This window comes from Bombus vosnesenskii, unplaced genomic scaffold (genome assembly GCF_011952255.1).
Source record: "Bombus vosnesenskii isolate JDL3184/JDL3185 unplaced genomic scaffold, Bvos_JDL3184-5_v1.1 scf7180000013293, whole genome shotgun sequence".
NCBI classification, from domain to species: Eukaryota; Metazoa; Arthropoda; class Insecta; order Hymenoptera; family Apidae; genus Bombus; species Bombus vosnesenskii.
Window position 1 is genome coordinate 3,930,907 of NW_022882944.1, and position 24,329 is coordinate 3,955,235.

Below are 24,329 nucleotides of genomic sequence, written 5' to 3' on the forward strand. Positions count from 1 at the left end.
TTCAGCTGCGACAGTTTCGTTAAACCAGCGAGTTATTCGTTGAATTATCTGCTCGATATTCTATAAATTTCTATCTAACCACAGAGTAACTTTAACTCGTTAAATAGGAAATACGAGTAAATAAGATCGATCTGTTGTTTTAATCCGACGTTGCATTTTTATTTTGCATTTAACGATGCAACAATTAAAACGAACTCTTCTAAACACAGTCCAAATATAAAATTCTATTCGATGTCATACTCGTACGTAACGCCTCTCTGTGCGAGATACGTTCATTGAGTCAAGAGCACAAGCTAGAGAAAAATTTATTTCGGTGAAAGAGGGCTGTTAGCAGAATAGAATTCGATTGCACATCGAGATCGCGCGAAAACCTGCGCCACGAACGGTGGTGCGGCATCGCGACGCCCGACGCGTCGTCCTGCAAAGCGAAAAATGTTGTAGCAACGGGCCTCGCTGAATTGAAAGTAGATGGATCGGAATGGATGCTGACATTGTGCTTGGAACGATCTTCTTATGAATTTACTCTGAATGCTTCTCCAAGAGAAGGTTTATTCGGTCTGCAGAGACGTTCTATCATAGAACATTAGATAAAGATAAAATACTATGGAGGTGAATCATAGTCCTTTAAAAATACAAATATTTTTTCCTAGCTTTGGAAATAACAAAATCTCTTCTGTGTTTTCAGGTTCTTGCTGTCGCCATTCAACTCGTGACAAGGGACGAGAAGGTATTTCTAATTCTAATCCATCGCTATTAAACTCGCGAGAAGTTTGCCTTTTGGCTATTAATTTGAATACGCGATTACCGTTTAATTTCTTAGAGATCAAACTAGATATCGGGCTTCGATCGATCGCAGTTTCACTTCTTCGCGATTCGACTAATTCGAGTTATTTTCTGAAATAAAAAATACTTTCGGATTTCGCCCCTTTACGTGTTCTATCATAACTGCCTCGTCTCGTGTGAAAGCGTGTTATGTTTCTCCGCATGTACAGGCAGCATGTTATCCGATCACCGATCCGATTATCGATTCACCGTTCGCCTGTGTACGCGATCAGTCACGGATAGCATTATTTTCGCGTGGCTCGCTCGGTTTACATTGTGTACGCGATTTTCGTTAGCCGGAACGTTTCTATGGCGATCCATGTCGCGTCACTGATCGCGATTGTTCATGAAAAATGGACGGAATAGATGGATAAGCAGCCGTCCATTGTACCATAGTTTTGTTTAAAAATCCGCGTGTTTGCCATTATTTCGCCGTATTTTACAAACAGACGCATAGAAGAAGTGAAAGAGCGTTCACGTTTAGCTCTACCGCGTTCCTTTAATCGTTTTCAACCGAGTTATATTTTTTCTAACGTCGAACGATGTCCGAAGTTTGAGCAAAGTATGAGAAAATTCTCGTCACAGCAAAATTCATATTTGTACGGAGCTAAACGTAGAAACGATCAGGCGAACCATTTGCGTAAAAATTACACTCCTTAGATTTCTTGACAGTAGCTTTAATGGTAAGAAAAAGAAAAGAAAATAGAAGACAAGAAAAGATAGGGAAGAAAACGTAGTAGAAAGAGATACACCACGTCACGGGACGCGACGAATTAAAGATTCTTCGACAGTTGAGCGTATCGCGAAACAGAGATGTTGAATTATTAATTGAGGAACAAGTTTGTGGAGAGTAATTCTCCGCGAAACGAAACCGTTAAGCCGTATCGTTGCTCCACATTGATACGAAATGAAATTGAAAAGTCGGCCATGGCGGAAACTACTCGTTGAAGGATAGCTGTAATTAGGAAAACTTGGTTCTCGTAATTTCTCTTCCCTTTCCAAAGCTTTCAGAGAGCTCTGTTTATTCTTTCCTTCGGGTTACTTAATTATTTAAACGTTACTGCTTTACGATCAATAGCTTTACAAGCTTCACGGGGTTTATTTGAATAAATTTTAACAATGGGCCTGGTTAGATACAAATCTTTATTCAAATGTAAATGATCAAATCGAACAAATATAATTTTCTAATCCCAAATTCCAATATTTCTAATTCCTGCGACGAATTGAACCGCGAGATATCGAGGGTTATCGCGGATTACCAATCTTCTCTGTTCTTACGTAAAAAAGAAAGAAGATGCCAGAAATTCCGAGGATAAATTCGCGCAAAGTACCTTGAACTTTTTCAAGTCTCAGCGAGTTCTTCGAGTCTCGAAACTTCTTCCGTTCGATACTTTTTTCTCGCCGCTTCGTTCTTCCATCTCCAAACGACGTAAATCGCACGACTTAATTCCTGCTACATCCTCGACGATTCTGAAATAGCAGAATTCTCAATGCAGGTGCCAGCTGAATTATAGCGAACTTGGAAAAATTCGATCGGAAATCGAGCAATTTCTCGAACTGTTCAGCTTTTTATTTCACCATTGTTTCGAGTATTCGTGGTAGATTTATATATCTGTTACCGATTACCTCGATGACCGAAAACGTTTCTAAAACCGTGACAAAGTTTCACGAATGTTAATTCGCGAGGAAATTCGGTCGCCTGTTAAAATGAATTATTCATCCGTCCTCCAACGTCCTTTCGTTTCTATTCTCGTCGCAGTATCCTGTCGCTGTTTCCTAAGGGTTTCAACTCCGCTCTATCTTACCTTTCGCGAAACTCCATTCACTGTACTAACCTAACAGCCTCGATACGATACTCTTCCAGCGACTGTAATCAGTAGAAGAAGACGTTATTACTCAGACACTCTCAGAATATTCTTTACGTATCGTACAAAAATCATCGACGTTTCTCTACTCTGTCGCAGGTTAGAAAATTAAACGAATCGACTGCGAGGATACGGATGCTCGTCTGTAAGGTGGTTCGTCGACGAACGACAGACGCAGAAACTTTTCGAAAGCGCGAGTAGGCGGAGATGATTACGTCACGTTTTCGATGTCGCGTGTGGCTTCGATTTACATTGCATCCGCGTCGTCTCGCCTTCTACGCGATAACGAGAAGCCGATCGAATCCGCGACAACTTGGACAAATACTTGCACGGCAAATTTTCTGTAGAAAATGTAGCAGTTTCTTCGTATATATACAAAAGAAATGTTTACCTATTTCTTTTTCTTTTTATCGTAACGAATATCTTGCGAAGACGATCGGCTATAGAAACGAAGCAAAGTTAAGAAAATTATTCTGGAGAAAAGGAAGGGAAAGTTTGGAATTCCTCTGTGCCACTAGTAATTATAGGTAGTGAGAAACTTGGGATGTTACGAATTCCTCTTATCTAATTTAGCATCGAATCGTCCCGAACTCGATTAAATTCCTGTAACAATGTTGTAAGCCATCCTGTCCCCATTCGTCCCGCTCATTTCCAATCAGATTCTTATTATCGGATTAATAACAAGGATCAAGCGCTTGCCGGTGGAAAATCGAGCGAAGGAATTAGCCGAAGTTGTTCAAGTGGCCCGGTAAACGCTTCACGAGTTCCTATCGAAATTTACCCGCCATACTTCGTCGGATTTAGGTTTGCAGGATATTAATAAGCTCGTTGAAAATCTGGGATATCCTCTGCTCGAAACTTGAATCGTAGATAAACGGTAGCCCAGGTTACATCGTCGTTGCTCCATAATTTCCTCTTTGACGTTTCTCTGTAATTTTTGCTCGTTTTATTCGCCATGCTATCTTCAACTGTGTTAACCGATTCCAAAGCCAGGTTTATCTACTTTAAACTCGAAGATCCAACCACTGGATGCAACGGGACAGTAAAGAGAAATTTCGCTGCGCTTCTCGGAATTTCGTGTGTGACTTTCGCCAGTTTAAGAAACGATATTTGCTTCGAATTCTAATTGGACTTGGCGGCTCTGATCTCGACGTAATCTTCGTCGAAATAAAACGCGTAGACCGTTACTTCTGTAGAATATTCCATTATCTCGGTTATCGCTATGGAAATTGCAATCGTGACTTTATATTTCTGACGATGCAAATCACACGAGCGTGCGATCCAGCTATTACGCGCGTAATATAATACAAATAGTAATATTAGGAATAGCTACATCGCACGCTCGTGTGCATCACGTCATCAGAAATATAAACCTGCTACATTTTACGTACAAATCAAAATACTGGTAATTCGAACTGATACGCGTTTATAAAAAACGAAGCTTGAGTAAACAAATCGTATGAGATCAAACAATGTTACAGTATCGAAATTACATTTAAATTGAATTACGAAAGTATCGCGTGAAATATGCATCGGACGAAAAAATTAGATTCTTCTCGTTTCCCGTATAATATCTGTTATTTTAAATAGGAAAGCGGATACAGAAAGACATGTATTACGTTACGACGACGACCGGCGAAGGGTAAAACCACTACTAGGATAGCTAAGAGGTCCATGAACAATGGTGACGTTGAACAAGATACAAGAGACACGTGGGTAGAAAAAAGATACGAGAAACTGAAGGTCCCCGGTGAATCTTTGATAAATGGACAAGAAGTCGTATGTTGAATAAAACGTTGAGAGAGGAAGTCAGAAAACCATAGGAAATCTTTTTTTTTTTTTTCTCGTGAAAGAAGAGGGCGATTTATTTCGTTGAAGGGATAACTCGTTAAAAATAGAAATAAAAGGAAAAGTAGAATCGTCAAGAGGAACAGACCTTTTTCGTAAATCTTGCGTGAAACTTGCTAAGAAAACTTGCTAGCCAAATCGACTAAATTTTGTCGATGGTGCGTTTAACCTGGACCGATCGAAGGCGAAGGATTACGGCAAACGATGATCACGGTAAACCGGAATACGACGTTCCAGCCTGGATGAGGTCGTGAAATTAACGTGGAAACCACGTTACAACGACGCCCGCTACTCGGTGATTACGTTAAACACGGTGATTCGACGACTGGAGGGACAGGTTACAGGGCTCGTGACACGTTTAAAATCGTGGGATTAAAGGATGAAACGGATGGCGAGGCGATTAGTACGAGTATAAAGGACGTGGGAGTACCGACGTTAAAAAGATGGATCTGCCAGGGAATTTTGATGAAAGAATAGCGAAATGGATGGTATTGGATGGAACGTAGAGACGAAGCAAAATATGATTATATCGTTAAAAGTATGATTATTAAAAATAAGAGTCGAATAATTGTCACAAAGTGAGGGAAGAATAGCCTTAAAACTGTAACCGCTACAGATAACATCTTACGAGGTATTACAAAATACAATGGTAGAATTAATTTGAATAAGGGTTGGAATTCACCAAGGTTTACGAGGTAGCGAGAAGGGTTGTCGATTTTCGCGTCTGGCTATCTCGAGTCGACTCCGGATACCTCGGTTACTTCTTTTCTCTTCAATAATTCAATTCTTCTCGTACTTCTCAAGGTCTTTTTCCGCCATAGGCTGAATTCCAGTTTCTTCCACTTAAATTTCGCTTAAAAAAAGAATTTCGAAGTAGTTAAAAGGGGAAGAAGAAGAAGTTTCTCTCGAGGACAACAAAAAAGTTCCTGATACTTATAATTTCGAAATTTCTTCTTCATCTCGCTTTAAATTTCACGTTTCGCACTTCCTTTCTCACTTTTGAAAGGATTCTCTTCCAGTCCTGCAAAAAAGTTCGAAAAATTCACAGCATACCGACTCAAGGTAGAAAACAAGTTCTTAAAAATTATTTTTAGAACCTAGAGAAAGTTGTATCCGTCTCAAGGATAAAAAACGAAACGGTTGAACGATTCATCCGTCAAAGGAACAGAGAGAGAGAGAGAGAGAGAGAAAAGAGGTATGCCCAGAGGTATACTTGATTTACGCACCAGGGTTGAAATTCCGGCACCCCAGGCATGCTTGAGATATTAATAGAGCTTAATTTACAAGGTCGAGGAGCTGCAGAGAACAAGCCACCAGTCGGCAGGATCAATGCGTACCTTGCGTTCTTGCTCTTGGACCCCGTTCCTCTCTCCTTCCTTTGGCTCCCCGCCTTTCTCCTTCCCTTCGCCCCTCGCCTCTCTCCTTTACCATACCCATTCTTCCCTATTCCCAATGTTTCCTCTCGCAGAATTCATGGCGTATAATCAAGCGTGTTACGTATCGATGCCGCTCCGATTTGTTCGAATCTCCTCGCGCTGAAATTCATCGTTCAGGTCTATGAATATGACCAAAAATTCCACATTCGATTACAGAAAGACTCTTCGCTGTTCTGACTGGTTAATCGGTTGCTTAATTACGTCTGCAAGTATTAGAGGAAATAGAGTCGCGTGATGTTCTGCAAGTTCTTCGTTCGACTTTGTCGAAGCGTATTGCGAGTTAGAAAGAACAGCGAGAAAGTACACCGGAGCTGGTTGAGCGTGGTATAAAATTAACGATAAAGATTATGAGCGACAGCGAGTCAACGGTAGAGAAAACGGCACGCTGTGCCATTATGGCTCGTATTTCATTCAGCCACGCGATAAAGCTAACCGTTGAGAAGTACTCGCGTGCCGACAACCCTTCTGTTTGTCTAATCCAATTCGACGGGCTTATGTTTATGTATTTACAAGATAGTCAATGTGGAATGATTGGGAATCGATATTATCGATATTAATTAATTATTAACCTGGTAAGTATCGTTTGATAAGTATCAGTATCGTATCGTTCAATAAGTTGAAGTTTCTGTAAAATTCCTATAAAACTTCATTAGCTCCGCGATCCATTTTCATGTCGCTCGTAACGATATTAATGTCATTTATATAACTACCCACCTATTACTTACACAATCGATTGGCACGGACTATTAACCGCATCTCGCGTGCGCTGTTTCATAAAGCGTCCATAATCAGCAGGACGCGCTCTCGATCATCGTTCATTACAGGGCTTTACGTAATCCTAAACGAGGTTTCTGCACAGAACAAAGGAGAACCATCCTCGTTCGTTTTTTTTTTCCTCCAGCTCATCCTCGTTATTCCATGACTACTACGTCGCTTCGCATTCGCGTTTCTCGCGAAATTCAACTTCCTACCGGTTGTTAAAGTAAAAAGTAATAAAATAAAATAAGTCAGAAACGCTTGACGAAGTTTTTGAACATGAAAAAAGAAACTAACGTTGCTTGTACGCACGTATCGAGATTGGGTTTCTTTCCCCTTCGAGGAGAACAAATTCGATAAGGATCGTTGACTGTATCAATTTGCAAATAGGTAGAACATTTACGTTTACTATTATTGCTTAATGCATATGTAAACTGGGTCTGATATCTATGACAAGATAAAAGAAAATGCTCTCTTCACTGATTCTACCATTCTTGCTAGGACACGCCATATACCTACGTTCCACGTGTAATTTCGCTTGATTTCTATTCTTTGTGAATAGCAGTCCGGATTCACGAACTCGAATCTCTCTCTTCCAACTTTCAATGCAATTTGTACGTGTACGTCGAACTCCATCGTGTATTACGTTTAATACGGACAGATTAGTGTGATATATCATCGACAGAGGACGATGGACGGCTATTAAGGAGGCGCACCACTTGCTCTCCACTCCACTCGGGTGCTAACAATTTATCTCGACGATCGCTTGGATTATCCACACGGTTGCTACAACGTTCGAACACCGCCTCCATTAGGGAAAATTCACGCGTACAAAAAACGATGTTTCTGCTTTTTGGGGAATTATCGGAGAGTATCTACAACGGGGAGCTTCTGGAAATCCGACCGATCGAATTTCGAATCTATCGCTAAGAGAATACAACAGTGGGCTAACAAATGTACCTGGAGGCAGAAGTAATTGGGAAAGAAGAACTCTTCTGCAAATCACTTTCGATAGTTTCACTGCAAAAGTTGTTGATCGATCGTATAATAATTTTGCAAGGGTAGGAGATAAAATTAATGTTTGAGGAGAAATAACTATTACGAGGCAAGTTAGTCGATGATTTTCAACTAGTTCACGAGTGGTTGTCAAGTTATTCGCGCTGTGGCGCGATGGCTTAACGTCGGAATTATGGTTGAAACTTGGGCAGGCGAGAAGGAAACGCGTGACGGAGCGAGTTGTCGGGCGAAATTTATGGAAACGCTCAACGGCCGCTTAATTTCAGTTAATTCGCGCAATTAGCAACAATCGCGCGTCGCTAAATTCTCCTCGTCGTTCCGTTTCCTCGATTCCGGCGACTGTCAGCTCGGCTTCGTTCCGCTTCGCTTCATCTTGATCCTTCTCACGTTCGATGTTTTATAAAAGAGAAGGAAACGACGCTGTTGACGAGCCCTTCGCCGTCGCGTTTACGATCCGTGAAATTATTCTTCGTACGGCTAACAATACTGTCGAAAAATTCTTCCTATCTCGTCGCTCTTTTCTTCGATATCCTCTTGCGTAATTAACGAGAAAAATTGCAATACGAGCATTTCGGAATATGAGACAAAGGGGCGAGATAAGAAAATTCTCGTATAACGAGCAAATAAGGAATCTATGAAATTATTATACGTGCGTAGAATTTGTACAAGTTCGACGTGGGGTCAGGAGAACGTAGAATTCGGGCTGCTTCTTCTTCTCCGAGAAACAAAAGATATTTTACCGAAAATCCAATATACGCCACTTCTACGACAGTATATTATTTCAGTAGATAAAAGTTGAATTAGAAGGATTTCGGACGGCTGTCTGACTAATACCAGATTCATACTACTTGCATCGACTTACACACAAATATACAGTACAAGCTACTTCTACGGCAGCACGTCACTTCAGTAGACAAGACTACGGGAAGAAAGTTGAATTAAAAGGATTTAAGAAAGTTGTCTGACCAACGCAAACTCGTTCCACTCGCGGCCGACTTTCGCTCGTATCGTTTCTCCGACATAAAACCTCGCTATATCGAGTAAGAACATATCGAGCTGTGGAAAGGATCGAGGGCGATATAGACGCGTTGTGTTTTGGTAAAAGCACGGTCGAGTGGCTTTGCCACGCGGAATAATTGCTTTGAATTTCCTCGTTTAATCGTATCTCCGGAATTCAGTTGTTATCGCATCGCTGTTTTTCCACCCCGATGGAATTTTCGCTTCGCGGAATTCTATTAATATTCCTCATCGCGCACCTAAACAAGAACTTCATTTTACATTCATTGGCTCCGCTATTACGCGTACAACGTACTCGCTTCCGCGCGTCCTATCGGCTGGATTATCCACCGGCTGAACCGTTTCGATTCTTTGCCTCGCTCCTTGCTTCGAACTTTTTTAAATTCTCTTACAATCGCGTAAAATATTAATGTAGCCTTGCAAAAACGCGTGTACTGTTCTTTCGCGCGGTTTTAAGAGACGTGGCGCTGTAATTACGGAGATGTACAAAAAGGAAGAGACAGTGCACTTGGCCCGAGCTCTGTTAATTCTGTGCGTCTTTGTAATGTGGCGTCATACGAGTCAACGAAGGATTTGAATCGGGAGGGAAAGTTGTTTTTGTTTTGCTAAGTTCAAAGATAAACGAACCCCGGGCAAAATATTATCGCCGTTATTTGTAATCGTCAATCGGATTTACAACAGTCATATAGTCGAATAGTTGAAGAATTAGAGTGTTGAGAATTGTGGATCTTAACTGCCGAAATAAAAATAAAGGAACACTAAGGTTACACTCAGAATTCATATTAAATTAGTTTTAGATTTATTTAATAAACGATTTCCAGGATCTTACATTTGCACGCGTCACAGCACTCTCTTTGCCTGTTTTTCGAGACACCGCGCACACAAATACTTCCACACACTCATATTCACATACGTGTGTCACTACTACGCGACCAATCTAGTCTAGCACACAAAATTATACATATCTCAATATAGAGAGTTGAATAGTAGCATTGAGCGAGCGATATATACTATCACTATACTTGTACTTAAAGTGATTTTAATATAATCGACTGTTACAATTTTAGCACTCGTCTGTTTATTAAACAAACCAACACGTTTAAATTTCGTACGTGTTAATCGAGAAAAGATGAAAAAATCTAGTGTGACTATTTTTTTGGGAACTCTGGAATAATCGTTATGTGTGTGTTTGTGCTCAGAATTTATAATCAGAAAAGAAAATTGTAGTAAAATCAGGTGCATAATCCGTACATGAAATTAACGTAGAAACGCGTGAACCAGTTTGCAATGGTCTCGATGATCGAATTATAAACTGTTAGTATCAACGTCACGTCGAACAGCCTGTTACACAGACGTTATCGTGCTGTTCGCGTTACGGTATCTGGACGATAAATCATTTCCCCCTCGCTCTCCTCGCTCCACGCGGCACCAGTGTCTTCATAAAACAACATAACATCGCCTCGAATGACAACGTTACATCGAACATTCGAAACCGACTAATTCACCATCTACCACGTATCCATCATCAGCGTTTCTATTTGCAAACTTGTACTTTCGAGTTTGTGAAATGGATCGTGTTGAAAATTTTAATCAAAACTGCAGAGAACCGGAAATGGAAACCAGAAATTCCATCAACCGTGTATCGTTATTATTTCCATTTCGTTTTCCAATTTTCGAAGATGCAGAACGTAGAACCTTTGTTACAGCGGAAAAGTAATTTCTACGTTTAAAAGGGAATACAGTGAAAAAAGGCATACGTACGAGGTTCGCGAATTGCTGTATGAAAAATAAATATCAAGAACAAATATTCATCCATTGTCGTCATCGGTTCGATGCAGACTCGGTTCCTCGAGTTTCAAAAATTTCATTCCTGCTTTTCATCGATCGTCAGCTATGCGAAAGATTCCAAACTATCCCATCTATTTCGCGTAACCGACTGAACGATTAAAGCTTCGTGCTAGTTCGTGTAAAAGAGAGAAAAAAAAATAGGAAAGTTTAACCAACTATGAAAAGGAATGGCAAAAAGTTAGGGAACAGGTTGTTTTGTAGCCTCGAAATAGCGAATAATCGATATATTGTAACAAGCTTGTTCTTATATTAATTTATCACTCGCCTGTCGTTATAGCGTAACAAAGACGAGTCGAAACGATTCAAAATCTATGAAATGGGATAGAAAAAATAATCAAAGCCCGGAGGAGGAAGTTGGAAAGGAAAAATGCAACTGAAAATCACGCAAGCGGACGTTGAAAGACGCGATGGTATTCGGTTACTCGTTTGACAGTTTCTCCGGTGGATTTCGTTTCCAGATTTCCTCCTCCTCTTGAAAGCTTTCTTCTCGAACAAAAGATGATCTTCGCGCGGTCGGTCCTCCGGTTTCGACGTGAAGCCAACGAAGTCTCGGTACATCGACGATGTACGGTAAGAAAGTAGACGCGAGCTCGCCGACTGCATGGGACGAAGCAAGGAACAGTCGGCTCTGTAACGTCTTCGCATCTGCACGCTGCCATATTGTCTAACTATGGTAGGAGCAAGATCACGAGCCACCAACTTTTTCTTCAGAATTCTGCTAACTTTTGCGTGGGGATTTTGAAATTGCTGCTCGTTGGAAAGCTCGCCACGTCCCTCGGATTAATGCAGCGACTCTTCTGATAACAGAAGAGTGGCGAAATAGATCGGATTGACGATACGTGAAAAGGAAAGAAGATTTCGAGTTGGCGTAAAGACAGGAAAAATTCTCTTCTCGCTTATCAGGCAGCGACCACTCTGGCCAATAATTTGCTAAAGTTGAACACACGATTGCCATTGGTTGTTTCATCGGAGAAATTCGCCAAGAAGTAGCGAGCATTAGAAGTAGAATAATGGACTTAAGAAGAAAGACCACCGAGTACGATAAGGATCGATTAAGTGGACCAATGGAGAACCGAACTGTGCTGCCGAATCGTTCGTTAGAAGCCAATAGTCTGGTGGAAGGGCTGTGGAACAGGCTAGACTACCAACGATGTCGTTAACGCGATCCCTAAAAGTTGCTGGAATCGCTGATGAAGCAAACGGAGGATACAAATGATCCGAACACCGAGGCAGAAACGATTCTTTAACTACTTTGCCGAAAGTCGAAGATTGTATTCGAAGAACAGGCTCGCTGAGTGATCTGGAAGTTCTGTTTGCAGAATTTAGGAGGCTCACCGGCCAATTTAATGGTTTTGTTCGGACGAAATATTTTGAGAATAGACGGAATACTCGAGAGTAATCGAAGGAAGATTCGATAGGAAAAGATTAAGAATTTTTCCTTTAATTATTTCTGGCTTTAAACGCTTTTACGTGGTTTATTCTTGTACGTGTGATAATTTGGAACCGAACGATTCCAGTGAGTTTGCTTTTTCCAAGTTTCGTCTGAAAAGAATTGGACAATAATGGAAATTTGCTTGTTCCAACTTAAAAGTTCTAATTTAACAGAGTACAATTTCTTAGATGAGATAGAAACCCGGATTCCGATTCTCCTTCTGTAGTTTCTGTATTTTCTAAAGTCGAAAGGTAAATTCAAGGAGTAAACAGCTTTTGAGGGAGGAAGAAAAAGAAAAAGACGATCGAAGAGAAGTGCCAATCCTTAACGAAGTGTTCCGCGACCACGAACAACCACAGGATCGCGAGAATCGCTTTTGTTCCTCGCCTCTATTTCCGGCGTTCTCTGGTCCGCTCGTTCTAGCGGAAAAGGATTCCTTGAAACGGAAGGAATCAGCACCGTTTTGGTTGCCAGTAGGCAAACGTCCAGCGGAGATTCGCTCGAAGAAACAAGAAGACACGTAGCTCAAGACTGGCGTGAAACATAATCAACGGACCAATGCAATTCTTATGGATTTCGCTCGATAAGATGGTAGATTCTTAACGAAGCTTCTTCGTCGACGATGCTTTTTAAATATTAATAAAAGAAATCAATATCTTGCGGTTGAGGATGTAGCAATAAGGAAAGGAATATTAGTAGAAATTACAACGAAAGAAGAGGAATCTATTTACGAAGAAATAAAACTAAGCAAGCAAACGGTTCTAAGAATAACTATAAGCATAGGTCGTGAAACACAAGACACCTCGCAGCACCAGTCCAATCCAATTCTCTCGTCCTTTCGTATCGAGGATACGGGTATTTTCCATCGTAGAAAGTACGCGATATTACTGGAAGACAGAGAAATCGTAAGTGGATTAAACCAATGAACGGTCAGACAAACGGAGCAAGGAGCGTAATCTATTAAACAGTGAAACAGGATCGCTCGTGATAATGCTGCATGTAAAGATACGTTGCGCAAGAGTTAGCATTTTGCGCAGAACTGCAACAACTTCTGGATTCAGCAGCCACTTTAAAATTCGATTAAACTTTTCACCCAAGTTCCTCGAAACTCCACCGTGTGTATTAATATTTCCAAGCGTTCAAGCTGTTCAATGTGTCAGCGAGAATTAGAAATATTCGTTTCAAATAAATCTGATTCGACCATTGGTTGACACGGCTGATTAACCGGAGGGCCATTTTAATAAATTAAATCATTGTCCTATAAATAAAGTTAAGTGACCATTAAGTATTCGAAAGCAAACTTGAAATTCTTGTCCTCGTCTAAATTGCAGAAACTTGTAGTTTTTTAATTTAGGAACGAAAACTCACCGGCCGTGAATGTTTCAACGTGATGTGACAAGTATAAACGCAATTTTATAGTAGAAATCCTTCTACCCCGGAAATGGAAATAACTTGCAGCGTAGGAGGAGAACGTTGTTTCGCACGATAGCAGGTGTTCGATGGTCGTATCGACAAACAATTTTCTAGCGGAATCGCCTTCACCCGGCAATTTTAAGTTGCCAGGGTAGCAGATTTCTTTGCCGAGCCATGGCAGCCGTTCGTGAATAATTTAACGCTAAATGACACCGTTAAACGAAGCTCGCATACTCTCGTGAAACACGGCCAATTCCGATCTACCGCCAACTGAATTATGCAACTATGGTCTTTGTACATACTTCTTCGCGGATGATTTGTCGAGTAATCGGTGGAGAATGCCAGTTAGGGGATGGTGAACGAGAATCTCTGTGCCAGTTCATTTAGAAATATCACTCGTGCGCTATTTTGAGCTCTCGTTTGAAAATTAGGCAAGAAATTCATAATCGATACGAGCAAACTATAAACGACGCTATATTTTCGACAAAGTATAGTTCGTCGCTTTTCGAACGATGGTGAAATTTTAATTTCGTTCTATTTTCTATCGCGATGTACCATCTTTCCTGACGCTACTACTAAATACCTGCGATTTTCGAATGTAAGTCACGTCCACGTGGAATTACATCTCGACGTATCAGAATCTAAACGTCCCAGCTATCTTGTTCAGGCGACGCACTAACAGTAAGACACCCTCGATTAAGTTTGAACCCCGAAGAAGTTGTAATGCTTAAATCCCGTGGTGTCAGAATGTAATTCATCGTGGACGCGGCTTGCAACCGAAACACACAGCAGAAAACGCTTCAGGCGATTGATTTTAAGTCGTTTCAATTTTTATATCGTTCAACGATAAAACTAAAATTCTGAAACTAAGTATCTATTTTCTGTGTAACTTTCAAACCACGTGACAATACGGGCGAGAATCAAATCAAAATCAGAACTCGCCAATTGCAGCTCAAAAAAACGTTTAAAATTCTCTAGTAGAGCCGAATTTTTCTTGCGAACAGGGAACTTCATTTTATCAATGTTTTTCTCCAGTCGTAAAAATTCGTCTTCTAACGAAGCAATTAGCGGATCGTCAGCCACGCAGCAGCGATTTAATTTCACAGTTGCGCCCGACCGTCCGCACAGTCTTTAGCTGCGATTCCGCATGTTTAATTCAAGAGGGTCGCGCAGGTCTGCGGAATGCGAAAACGCGATACGAGTGAGTGACACGTGTCAAGGACGCGCACGAGCCTCGAGAAACCGAGCTACGTAACTGTGTTCCGTGCTTGAGCTTTAACACATCGAACGTATGTCCACGAGTTCGTAAAGTGTAGTAACGTTCTCGTATACTGTGGCGAAAATACTCGAAGGAGAAGGAGATTGCGAATACGTTTCTCGCGGGAACGAGCTTCGCCCGTCGTCGAAATTCTCCGCGGTCAATTTCACTCTGAAAGCCTAGCGGACCGCGGAAGCAAGAAATGGCCCCGCGTGGTTGCATTACCGTGTCACGTTCAGAGGGCTGATGACTGCATTTGCCTCCACGAATGGAGGATTTAGTTTCGACGAGCATGGAGTTTTGGTGTTCCAAAGAGGAAATATCGATGGTACGTTGGGGTAGAAGTAGGACATGTGGAGTTTGAGTAGCGGTCGAAGTAAGGTGTAGTTTGTGACTGAGCTCCGAGAGTTAGGAACACGCGGAAGGACCAAGCGTTTGAGAGTAAGGACGAACGTTCAGCTGGATACACGTATTTGAATGTGTTTTTAGAATGACTGGATCGAGCGAAAGCCAGTTCGAAACGGTTCGAAGCTCGTGCTGTTGGATTGATCGATGTAGCGAGCATATACCCAAAAGACCTTCTATTCTTCATTTTATCATATTATCATAAGTTATGTATCTTCTGTTATATGTACCGTAAACTAAACGATAATAACGATATATATCATGCACTAGGAGAGAAACGGTATGACCAACGATAGGGAGTTGCACGAATGAGAAATAAAATGCTCCAAGTAGTATTGTATGGTCTGGGTCGGACAAATAGCTTGATCGCCTGTTGCTGCAATTTACGACTGCCTTGATCCGGTGCAACAGTTGAGGACAACCGATACAGTCTGTTTAACGCTTGATCGCTTACTAATGATGCTATGATCTTGGTAGAAAATTCTTCGAAAATTCCACGTTTCTGCTACGACCACATCTGCGAGACACCAGGTGGTGGTTTGTTACAGAAGGTAAAATGTTGCTGTACCTGGATCGAAATGTTTCCTCGTTGCAAGGCGAGCCCATTGCTTCTTCGAAACGATAATCATCATCCTCTTATAATAATAATAATTTTAGTTTCAAAACCCTGAGATAAATCGGCATGTAAAATCGTGTAAAAAGTAGGAAGAGTTAGGAACCGACGAGCGATTACAAAAGCCAGAAAAAGAATGAAATAAAGAGAAGAAAGATTATCGCGTGCTCGGTGATCGCGACTATACTTAGCAGCGTTGCTGACCCGAAACGTCGTTACGACGCATTAGTAGCACAACCTTGATCCTTTTATTCAGTGTCTCCCGACTACGTAACTTCGAAATCGATACCTTAACTTGCCCAGGGTCAGCTGCGACCAGTTTCGAAATTGCGGTTAAATCTCTCGTAGCTCTTTACCGAAATAAATCATTCAGGAACGTTCGACTCGTCATGGAATTCCTCATAGACGAGTGATTTCTAGAACGAAACGATCCTTTTGCGAGTTCCTTTTTCCACGGAACAATTCTGTGGCCCTTTATGGCGTAACTTTCTATCACCTTCCATCTTGGATCCGAAAATCCCTTCTTCCAAGGTTCTAGCATCCATCTTCCGTGTTTTCCACGTGAGTTACAACTGTTCAGTCGCCCCTACGGTTCTCATAACAATCGAGTAAGACGTTTCACCAAGACCAACAGCTTCCTACGTATCTAAGAAACGCGTTGGACCCTCCTGATCACTCACTTCCTGTTTATCCTGCCTTTTGTTTCGCGTGATTTCCCCCGATCCTTTCCTTTCTCGTCTCACTTAAGACGCGAAGTAAGTGTACCAAACTCGGCAATTTATTATAGCCATTTCTTTCGTGTTTTCTTAGATCATTGAATAGAACGAACTTTTGTATCTCGTAGATACAAAATACTTTTGCAAAACGGAACTTTCCTTCTCTTCGTTCAAACAGCTAACTACTTTGCATAGCGTAGTGCCATAGTTACAAACTTGAAATTTTACTCGGCTGGAAAAAAAGGCGTTTTGCCCGCCGTTTTTTCCAGCCGAAAACAAGAAAAAGGACGAGGTATCGGTGAAAAAGAATACGACGAGAAGAGAACCGATCCGAAGGAGGATCGGCGCGCCTGTTGCTCCGACATGACACTCGAAGAGGCCGAGTGGCCTGGATTTCCGTTCGTGAACCCAGCGACCAGCGAATCACGCTCCTTTTTCCTGCTCGCTTCTCTTCCGCCCGGGCATTGCCGGCCCGCTTATATTCGTCCGTTCTTGCCTGCTCGTCCCTGCACATCCGCCACGATCAATACTCACCTGACCGAGTCTGTACACACAGATGCAGGTACATACGCAGTGCGCAGGTGTGCGTTTCGCGAGAAATTCACCTGCCAACGAACCCGTGCGTTCAACGACAAATCGTACTGAAAGAAAAATGCATCGAATTCTACTTTATTTTCTCGTCGTGCCATAGGAAGAATTTTGGCCGTTCGAAGGAATATTCGAACAGATGTGAAATTTAATATAGATAAACATAGTAACAAGGTTTCATATCGATTCTACGATTACCAGGAAGCTATCGATATACTTCCATTTACGCGTACAACAAGTTTTCGTAAATCACAGTTAGAAAATCGTTGCGTCGATGCACCGGTATAAACTGAGTTGCGAAAAAGCGGAAAAACCTTATGCGTGGAAAGTTAGAATGACGATATTAATATAGAACAGAACGGTATTTATTCGAATGAAATTTCAGATATTTGAATAAAACGTCACCGCACGCAATAGGAAGAGTCGATGAATTTCTATTATATAACTTCTTGCGTGCTGCGGGTTACCCACGCTGCATTTATAGCGTTTCAGCGAAAAAAGAATGGGAAAGGCAAGCAATATATTTTAACGGAGCATCGACAAGTTCGAAACTGCCAGTTTTCGCATGGATCCTTCGGTTGGAATTTATTGTAGGCAAAGTAGATTTGACCGATTATTTGCGGCTTTGGCGATCGAGTACGGTTACGAAGATGGGACAGGATTTAGAGTCGGCTAAACGGAGTTAGAGACGACGGGATGGAGAAGTTGAAAGTGAATTCAAGTTGATGGATGGCGTTCGATCGCGCCTTTGAACTTTGCAGAAGGAATTATTAATCGAAGATAGATACGCAGTAGTCGCGTGGATGAGGAAGATCGATGAATCGCAGCGGAATCGAGAAATTATAAATCGAATTATCGATGGAAGAAGGAAAAACTAAATGAAATAAACCTCGTGATGAACGGAGGCGGAACGTTTTAATTAACAAAATTCGATACTTTTCACGATCCTCGTTCCTGACGATTCACTTTAGCCTTTCTTCTTTAACGAAGAGCTCCGAGACTGGACTTGTGGGAACGCGTCTTTTGATCTCGCAACGTCCACCCTTTTATCGCGAACTTTTCACAATTTTCGGCTTTCATTTTCGTGGAGAAGGCAAGGCCGCTGCCGAGATCTCATTCTTCTTCTAAAAAAGCGGCCATACAAGAAGCGATAATAAAAATTCTAAGAAACTACCCTTGGATCTCTCTATTGTGAGTCAAAGTTGACGGAGATCCGACGCTACCAAGAAAAGCCATAAAAGAGACGCTAAACGTTCTAAAGAAGTCGACCAGTCCATAAACCTTACAGTTGTAAAAGTTTCGACGGAACTAAGTTGGAACGAATTTTCATGGAATAATACGAAGGAGGATGAAATCGATCAAATTTAAGAGAAGCAGTTGGAGCGTGGTTTAAAGCGCTGGCAACGATTCTCGAGCGAAAGCGACGTTTGAAAGCTCTGTTTCAAGAACGGAGAAGCTCTCGAAGAGCTAGCAGCTTTGGGAATGAATTCGAATGAAAAAAAAAGAAAAGAGAAGCGAAAGATCAATTAGAGAATGCAGAGCAAAACCTGGTGGGAGGCTTTTGAAGAAAGCGATCAGGGTTTCGCCAGCGAAATATCTTCGTAGGGAACGTGAACACTCGAGTAACGTGGAATCGAAACGAGTGAGAAAATTCGTAGAAAAACTTGAAGAAAACAGTCGACGAAACATCGAGGCGAAGCTCAAGCGTCGGCATCGTTCGTTAACGACGGAGATTATCGATGGAAACTCGTCAAATGTTTTGCGACGGTGATCGTGTAAAATTTGGAATTGTTCGATCAGCTGAAAAATTAGGTTTGAAAGTCACGTTTTATTAGCGGACACTAATAAAAAACACAATTACTCTAATTTCTTCGTACTTTGTTAAGCTGTACTGAAGTTGAGTTAACGAACTTCATGATCGACAAATATTTCACTTGCGCAATGACAATTGCAAATAAATTCCAATCGCGCGATCTTCTTGCTTCGTGGTATTTACGCTACCGATACAGCGTCTTAACGAGCATGCTTTTTAAGAGACAGCTTTTCCGTTGTTTTCTCGAACTTTCTCCGCTCAGACTTCTTCGAGACTTTCTAGACATCTTCGGTTTCTCGTTCTTGGATGTCTCTTTAGCTTCAAGGATCTTTGCCGCGTGCTCGCGTAACCCTCCAAGTACACACACAACCTCTAAGATCGTGAGTGTGTAAACGGATTTCTCGTCTTCGTTTTCGTCCCTGTCATCATCCTTCTTTCTTAAACCCTGCTTAAAGTTCACGACTTTCCACCTAATTTACGCTCCTACGTCAAGCTTTCTCTAAGATCTGCGACTATGATACGATGGTAATTTTGTTGCGTAGATATTATTACAGAATCGTTGAGAAATTTACAGCTACCTAGAAGAATAGAAGAAAGTGATACCATGCTTGTTGCATCATGAACTTCTTGGCGGATATTTCTCAAGTTACTGCAACGTACGACTAAAAGTGTGTAGGATTTGATATATTTCGCTTTTCCAGTCGCAAAGGCTGGTCGCTGCTACAAATTAACAGAGATTGGTCTCCGTTGCTCCATCCAAATCCTAAATCTCGTTAACGGCGTCTTTCTTCGGCTAACGTCAAAAAGCGTCAATTTAATAACTGCACATGGCGCAGAAGCTGTGAAGCTTCGTCGGAACCGCGAAATACACGCACGCTGGTAAAATATCTACGGAAGCAACTGTGACCCGGGCACAAGTCGGGCAAAACTCGGCCTTCGCGAATGGTTAAACGTTTAATTAAATTTCCGCGAATTACAGATGACGAACGATACGTTGGTCGTTGAACGCCGATCATAATTTAATTAAAACCGTATTTAATTAGCATATTTTGTAGCCGATGCGTAACTTACAAAGCGAACGATGTAAAGAACGTGGCCGTGTAAAAAGGCGTTCATCCGTGAAGGGGGAGGAATCGATTTCCAGGTAGCGCGCGGAACCTTATTATGTCGTAGGTTGTCGCCGTGTCGTGAACCACCGTGTTGCGTGCGATAATAACATTTTTCTAACGAACGATAACACCACCATCCTCTTTCCTTTTACTTTATTCCTGTTTCTCTATTTTCTTTCTCGCTTCTTATTTTTATCCCACTCGTTCCATCGAGTACGATGGCGGAGAGCGTGCTATCTTCGGAGTTAACGAAGGGATGATAAAAGTTGATAAAAAACCGCGACTCTTGATGTCTCGTTACCGTAGTATACGATGGCCTGCAAAGTTCTAAAGAAAGTAATTCTAAGGAAACAGAAGATCGCCAACTGGCTTGTTTAAAGGCGACGTTTTCACGTTTGCGATGTCAGGTGAACAAATATGGCGTTTTATGGCTTTGTCCGCTTGGATCACCACCTCTTTCGATCCCTTTACGACGCGTAAAAATTTTGCCACCTAAAAACACTCGTACTCGAATTGCCAGTAAATCCATAGAACGTAGTAATCGCGAATAACGACGAGTCTTCGTTTAGAAATAGCGAAATGTACGTATAAATTAGCCTAATGTTACGACTACGAGATTGTCTCCTATGTTTTTAAGTATCGTCGCTCGTATCTTTTCTTCCATTCTTTATTTATCATCTCATAAACGTAATTTCTCATGTGCAGTATAATTCTGTGAAAATTCGTCGAAGAACGTTTCATTCCACTTCGCTGCACTGAAATAGAGTTTGAAAGTTCAAACGCAGTGCCTCCTGCTTCGGTTACAGATCTCGTGGGGAGAATCGAAGATTTCTTAAGAATTATGAGGTCGATCGTGCTGGGTTCTCGTTCGATCGTAATTACGATGGAGAGGGAAAGAAAAGACAAGTTCCATCAAAACGAAGGATTCGTTTCGCTGTTTTCAAAACCAATAAACTGCGAACGTGACGCAGTCGTAGATCGGTTGGACGATTGAACAAGAGCTTCTGGCAAAGATCGTCACCGATCACCCGATGGAATTTCTCTCGCGATTACTTTGAGATTGGTCGATGCGTTTTTCACCTGAGCACCCACGATTACTTCTCCCATTTACTATCGTGTTGTTATCGCGTTTTCTTCATGGCAGAAACGTCGGATCCTCGCAGCAAAAGGTCTGAAAATCGTCCATTCTCGTTATTTATATTGTTACATGCAACGCAGTCGTATACCTAAACGTCTAGAATTCTAATAAAAAAAAGAGAAATAAATAACAAACTGTCGAGAATAAAAACAATGTCAAAGTGAAAAGAGGATGCTACTGTATTTTAACAAGGACGACATCGAGATATCGCAGTACGATGGTTAAAAAGAAAAATATGGTATAACGATATTACGTAGAGAAAATGTTTGCAAATCAACGAATCGAAAGATTCTTCGTGGAAAGACAAACTCGTTCTTAATGATCGGGTGTTACGTAAAAGGATCTTCAGTTTCTCCAAGATTTACGTAATTTGTGTAGAAGACTGAAGAAACGAGAGAGAAAGGAGAGGCTCTCGACCGTCATCTTATTCGTTGGTTGCATTCGGGATAAAAAAAAAACATCGACTTTTCCAGCTGATTTTTCCAGTTCATAAAGAGGCTCATAAAAATTACGCGGTGACATTAACGTCCTCTCGAACTGAACTCCGCGCGTCTTCCGTACGAGTTGCTTCATCCTCGATTTACGTGCCAGTGGCTGGGTCAAGGGTAGATGCATCGGTATCGTGCATCACGTGCTACTCGCTTCACTGTGAGTTTTCATGGGTTCTGCGAAACGGTGATTCGAAGATTTTATATCTCGACGCGGACGCTACGGTTGAATCATAGCGTAATCTTCGACCGTAACGGGGACAGAGCGTAAAATCTGAGAAAAACAACGTGGTGTGACGTTTTTCCTCGATGTCTGTTTCGTTTATTGTTGGGTACGCAAATACCACACCCTGTATGATGAAACTGGAGAAGAGGCAAGTTCGCCGGAATAAACGAATTTGTTCGATGACGCGTTATATCGATCGAACCTCCATTTCGGTGAATAAGTCCGCGCACGGTGTTGAAATAGCCAAGTGAATAAAATAGTTTCTCTCGTAAAAAAGAAAGTTCGTAGAAAAGACCATGTTAAAAACATTGGACTTGGAGAGACGAGTGATCCGGGCAGAAAGAAAAACAAGAGAAATGAATAGAGACAGAAATAAATCGAATGATGAATAAATTACAACGAATGAATTAACGGAAAACACACGATTCCCGAGTGTAATTTGCATATCGACAGATCCCGCGAACCTGTAACATATAGTATTTCCAAAATAATAGATTTTAGACCGCGCTCAAAAACGGTTGTAAATGCCATAACGAACGACGAGGTCATTTGTTTACACAAAAAGATATATACACGTGTTCGCGTCTTTTCGCTTTGTTTCATTGGTGAAAAAATTATTGGGTCACTGGAATATTTTCGTGCAGCAGTTATCATTCCACGAACACAAATCTATAGAATTTCTTGAATTTTGTTATTTGAATTATAAACTTTCGAATTTAAAATCTTGCGCGCCATATTCCGTATGTCTGATTCGAACCATATTTTTTAAGAAACTGCAAAATTCCGTCGTTTTTCACTGTTGGCGTTGAATTCTGATCGAGGCAGAGTTTATTCACAGAGAAAAAAATTCACGAAAACACGAACGATTCGCATTTTCGTTCTTGCTTTCAAAGCGTCCGAGACGTCTATCGTTTCTTTCACCTGGAAATAAATGTTTTACATCGGACGTGTAAAACCAGCGCGAGAAAGAGCGACGACCATTCAGCTAGAAATACTGCAATTGTTTTTTTGGTATCTTCCACCAGATACGATCGAATTTTTTGCATTGTATACTTCGGTTCGCGCGTTAATCTTCCTCCGACGCGCGTCAACCTGTCGATGAAAATATCATTACCGTTTCTTCCTCTCCTTTTTATACAATCAGATATCAATTAAAAATCGCTTGCCTTTCGTCTGGCTAAAAAGCGATGCATTTGACGGAAAGCAAACGACAGCATCCATCAAACGTCAGTCTACAAAAGAAGTACGTCCCCGAGATTTTTCCCATACAAGCGAACATTGCGGTTCTCCTTCAATGGATACATCGTTGACGTACGAACTAGGTAGGAGATTTTCGCCAGAACCAGTTGGAAAAAAGAACAGTTGCTTATCGAGTTTCCAGGCGAAGCTTGTTTTCAATGAACCACGGTACACGTTCGACTTCGTTTCAAAGAAGCCAACCAGCCAGTTCGCTCGTATCGTGCACATTATAACCACCTCACGCACAGTGTGTGTTGGTATTGGAAAATGAAACGCCTTCATGCCGTTCCTATCAAATTGAAACGTTTGGAAAAGTTGCTCGTCAAAGGATCTTTAAACTCGCGTACGGTAAAACGGGACGATTACGACGGAAGGAAAAATCGTTGACAGGGGGAACAGCTAGCGACTGAAAGAAAGTTGAAGCACACTTCACAGAGCTTCTATTTTGATGTTTTGACTTTTAGAATTTCAGATTGCCACGATGGATTTTCACGTGTAATCTTGGTTGTTTTTAAGACTGTAGTGGAAGCTGTTACGTACGTTTGAGTTTCGCTACGGATAAACGAAGCTTCACGGAGTTAATTAAAATTGAACAATGAAAGACTTTCAAAATTGACACGATTGAAACTCAACTAATGCAACGTCAAACGCGATCGCATAGAACGTCGAGCCTTTTGATATTCGAACATCGGCGATCTTATTATTATCGAAACGGTATTCTCCCTGAAAGCGGCCCGATCAATATCACCCTTTGAAAGTTTAATGTGGAGAAATGAAAAAGGGAGGATCGATGCGAGCGAGAGGATCAAACCGTACCGAAGAGACGGACTCGTGAATTAAATTCCTTTCAATCTACTCCGCGTAGCCTACGTGCGGGTCCGCTGTTCGATTTCAACCGTGTCGCCTGCAGCTAGTTTATTTTACTACATTTTCCTCCCCTTTGAAATTCTCCGTGTCCTCCTACTCTCATCGCGCTATGCTACCATTCTCCCGAATACTCGATTCCGCTTTGCAGACATCTCGAGGGACTTGTTGTGTGCATCTGCTCCCGTTTCAACTTGCGCCGCAAAGTCGCCAAGGTAGTCCCCTTAAGAAAAGAACAAAAGGCTAAATTAATTAAATATCCCGCGACAGAATCGTCACGGTCTTTCAAGCTACTACTAAGCTACGAAGCTTCAGCTTCGTTTTTCTTCCGTCGTTATAAAACCACGAACGTATATACAGTTTTTATAAATATAATTATGCAAGGGTATACAAGGCTGAAAATAAATTCAAAATCTAC

At 41.5% G+C, this 24,329-nt stretch overlaps 1 protein-coding gene across 2 annotated transcripts in view; it reads left to right on the top strand.

The window, feature by feature from the left end:
• The first annotated feature begins 681 nt into the window (after positions 1-681).
• The window catches only part of LOC117232891, a 56,504-nt gene continuing 32,856 nt past the window's right edge, over positions 682-24,329 (top strand). For both annotated transcript variants that reach the window (XR_004493216.1, XM_033492655.1), the window contains exon 1: positions 682-727. The gene's annotated coding sequence lies outside the window, so the exon portion shown is untranslated. The remainder of the gene's footprint in view (positions 728-24,329) is intronic.